Below are 4,759 nucleotides of genomic sequence, written 5' to 3' on the forward strand. Positions count from 1 at the left end.
TCCTCTATCCGCTATTCACTCTGATGTCTGTCATCATCTTTAGCCTGATCATTTTCTCCTGGCAGCTGTCTCCTTTTTTTTTTTTTTTTTTACCACACTAATCATCCAAGGGAGTCATCAACTCCAAAACACACATAGAGCATATCAAAGCAGAACGTCTGCAGACGTCTGACAGCTGTGTTCAACTCAGGATCGCTCATCATGTCGAGTTTCTGGCAAAGGAGTTTGATTTCTCCTGCAAGCGAAGGGGGGGTTTGGGGAGAGGACGCCGAGGAGGGGCAGCAGTGAAATTCATTAATTCCAGCCATTTGCCAGTCAAAGCTTCTGCTTCTTTTTTTTTTTCTCCTTCTACCAGACTGAACATAAACAAACACAATCATGTGCAAATGAGTCCAAATGAGATGTGACAGTTCTATTGGGCTTAATTTATTAGCAGTGATTATGCGGGGCCGCTTTCTGCTGACAGCCAACAGAGACAGCCGAGCGCAAGAAGAAATCAGCAGCTTTATAAGGTGTGAATATTATTAGCTGTGGTAGCTGAAGCTGTTGCCATGATGACATTCATTAAAGAACTGATGTGTTCAGCCTTTATGGAAGAAATGGCTTCATATTTGTCAAGGGGAAGGGGAGGTTCTAGCCATCAATCTAAAGTAAAAATGAACTTTTCAAGCTGTACTTTAGGCGCCAGGCTCACAGCAGGGATTAAAATGAGCACCAGGTTTTTTTTTTTTTTAATATTATATTTTGGGAATCCTTTAATAGTACGCGGTGGGAAGTCAGCCTAATAACAAATGAGAAACCAGCAACATGACTGACCTAAAGCTGTTTAAGTTATTATTTCATACAAACCCTCTGTTTTTTCATTCTTTTTTCTTAGAGATTACAATACATGATGTAAATGTTCCTCCATTACAGCAGTTTGTAAAATACTTTGATCAGGCACTCTGGGCTCAGCAGCCAATCCCCTTAAGTAAATATAATTTTGAATTTTTCATATTGCACACAGTCTTCAAAGATTTTGGACACCTGTAGATTTCACATTTGACAGCAAATGACAATTTTTTACCTTCTGTCTCCATTTTTTTTTTTTTATTGTTTCCAATGTAACAAACATATGTTTGCTAAAAGTATTTTACTGGTGCGCCAAGTCATTTTTGTTTGTATTCTTATCCTTTCTCCAATAGGAAGCGGATAACTCCGGTGGCAGAGTCCAGTTCAGTGGGTGAAGTAATGAACCTGCACTGATCTACACACAACGGCTCATGCTGACAATCTAAATAATGAGTGAAGCAGTGTTCCTGAAACGGGCCAAATTAACACAGAGAAACAAACAAATACACCTGATAGCAATCTATGGCTGTACGTTTACCAAAGACACACACACACACACACACACACACACACTGGTTACAACACCATGCTACAAAGATCACACACAAACTGACTAAATCTCTTCATCACATTAAAAAAACAAACTGCATTGGCTTTTCTTGGATAAATTAATCTTTGTGATTGTTTACCTAGACATCGAAATGATCTAGCATCTTTCTGCTGAGGATTTAATGGTGAAAAGGTGAATCTTCCTGCTCCACGGTTTGTTTTAAAATCAATATTCAAGAATTATTTTACTTAAAACAAACTCCTATTGCTTGATGAAAACTTACGTGTAAGTTAGTTTCGCCTTATTTTAATTTTGCTGAGATATTTACTCTAGGATGTAGGAGGTACTGCCGGTAACATTTAGTGGGTTTTTTTTTTTTGTAGTGTATAATTAATCTAGCTACCGTTGGCCTTTATGACTCCCAATAACATCAGGTGGTTCACGACTCAGAAATGAAAATTCAACCTTTCCGAACCCTGCTGGGCTCTGATAGTTGCTGAAAATCTGACTATTTACTTAGTTTCCAATTTATTTTCTGCAAATAAACATAAAAATGTTCTGGAAACAGCTGACAACCCTGTGCAAACATCCCCAGCTATGTGTATGTGTGTGTGTGTGTGTGTGAGATGAAAGGATGTCAGAACCAGTCAAAGTCTACTTCAGCTATCTTAAAATGACCTTTTAGGAGTCATTTAGTCGCAGAGTGTTGAGGCTGGAGCTAAAGCCCTGAAACCCATTACATGTTCTGATTGTGTCAATCTAATGCACTAATTGAATGCTGTCCCTCAGCCACTTTTCATCAGTCAGGAGCCCATGCTGCCGAGCTGATTCGCTTATAATTTGCGCAGCGAGAGCCTCAATCACCGGAGACAAACATTTTCCTTCTCATTAAAGAGCACATTAAAGATGATCTTCTTTGGTTGCCACAGTGACTCAATCTAATATAATTTGGTGGAAGCGAGCAGAGAACAATTTCCTCGTGTGATCCGGCGAGACTTGCATTTTCTCTCACCTCTCCTCTCGCCCACTCTCTTTTCTGCAGTAAGTGAGTCTAAAGAGACTTCTTTGATCTTGTCTCATTGGTCTCAAGACTCCAGACTGAATTTAAATCACAAGGCCGACTATTTCAGGAACAAAGCTGCCGTTGTGCTCAACAAGGAGCTCATTTTTTCTTTTCTCCTACAAAAACCTTTATGAATAAAATGTAGGAGACAGTGGGGGAGGGGGGGAAATATGCTCATTAGTGAACACGGCCTTATTTGAAAAACTTTGTGCATACATCAATTGGTAATCATAATTGTGCACAGGCAGAATTTTGCAGTGTTTGAGTAACAGGAAAATAAAGAGTACTAGACTTTATAGTATTTTATTGTACATTCTAGATGCAAGTCGAAGTGCATCTAGAACTAGAACAGCAAGCAGTCATCAGTGGGTTCCAAGCGGGGCCAGTCGGCCTCTGGCCCCGCCCCTTGTCCCGTTAGCTTGGAGTCGCTGGATTGCATGTATTGCAAAATGCAAATTACCCTAAAAGACCGCAGCATAAATTTAATCAAAAACTGGTTTACAACATATTGCTGAATAGAAATCCATGTCACACTTTCCAGAAATTTTATTCATGGTGTTGGTGTATTATGAAAAATCCCTAAAAAAATTAAATTAAATTAAAAAAAAAAAAGTTTGTAGAAGTCACATGAGAAAACAAATAAGTTCAACCGGTTCTGTAAGCAAATATGTAAAGCACTGTATTTGCTGTCTCATTACTACAGACATCAGTCTGTTTGCTAGCTGTTGTTGTTGCCTCTGTGTTTTTCTTGCTGTGTTTGCGTTACGGAGCCGGAGGGATCAGAGCCGTAGTCGACTCTTCATGCATTACAAACGCTCCCGGCTTTAGAAAGGCTTTTTTTTCCTCCCCCTCTGCTTTTCGCTCGGCTCTTGCGTTTCATGGGTGCCCTTTTCATGAAGCCTGCAAACATGCCACAAAAAGGTCAGAGAGATCAGAATAACATTAACCATCCTCACTGCCTTTTCACTACCTATCCCTTCCATTCAAAGAAAGGCATCAATCTAAGACTTTGTTCAGTGTGTAATCTCACAGGAAGCAGGTGATCTGCAGAGAGAGCTTCTACTTCTGACTCGTATTGCTGCCATTCCTCTGTGACAGGTTGTTGCATCTGTATTGTTTTTTTGGGGGGGGGTTTCTATCTTGCTGACTGACAAGTAAATTGCTTGTTGAGGAAGAAGAAGAAGAAATGTCAAAGGTTCAAGAGCTGGGATATAAGCTCGACACGGGTCCACAACACGAGGATGCGTGGGACGGCTCTTTGCTGAGAGACAGACTGGGTTTTCAAAAGGAACCATACACACCGAGGTTAAACACACACTCTTAACCTCTGCTCACAGGGGGGCAGTGTTGCACCACTTGCCATACAACATTCCCCACTCCCACTGTCTCTTTCCCCTCCTCCTCCTCCTCTTCTTCCTGCTGAGGTGTTTTTCCATCTACATTTGCTGCAGAGGTATGCAGCAGACAGGCATCTTCTGCTGCAACTCTCCACGTTTCCTCCTAGACCTGTCTCTGGTAGATGACCATGGTGAAGATATGAGGCTTCACTGCCTGCTGAAATGGGAGAGGAAGAGAAAATGGCACCAGGTGTCGTCCGTTGTGCACATAGTGTTATATAATATCACAGGTATGCACTTCAGCATCTTTATAGGGGGTAAATTTGCACCGATCCATTTTTTTTTGTCCACTTTCGATGTCGACATCTGAGGTTTAGTTTTTCTGCATCAGTACAGATCCGATTCCGAAAAATATCGCTGAATTGACATCAAATGTATGTACTAAATTACACATTTATTTGTTAACTATGCACCAGTACCTCCCATTTAAATACACCAATAGCTTCACAAGCTTGGAGGTATGCAATGAATTGGGAAAGATCAAACTATGTTATTGTCTTGTAAGGACTTAAGCTTTATTATTTATTTTACATTATATTTAGAATTCCTAATTGCACTTTCTGAATCATTTGAAAGAACTGTTCAGAACTATTCTACGGATGGTTTCTGAACAGTCATAGTTAATCTATGACTGTCAACTGTTATAGGTTGACTGTCATGTTTGACCAAGATAGTCAACCTATCGATTTTGGCAGATTTTTTTTATTATATATTTTACATCGGTTGTTATACCAATTGAACTGACTGAACAAATGAAAGTTGTGTTGTTTTTACTATGTTTAGTGTGAAGTCAGCTCCATCGGTTTTCCTATCAACAGTCTCATCCTGCTAAAGACCAACATTCTTACGCAACTCTGAAAACCGTTCAACACCAGCTTGACGGACAGATCCGAACTGTTACAGCATGTAAACTAATCT

This window comes from Poecilia latipinna, unplaced genomic scaffold, assembly GCF_001443285.1.
Source record: "Poecilia latipinna isolate Pla-1442-1.1 unplaced genomic scaffold, P_latipinna-1.0 Scaffold2006, whole genome shotgun sequence".
NCBI lineage: Eukaryota > Metazoa > Chordata > Actinopteri > Cyprinodontiformes > Poeciliidae > Poecilia > Poecilia latipinna.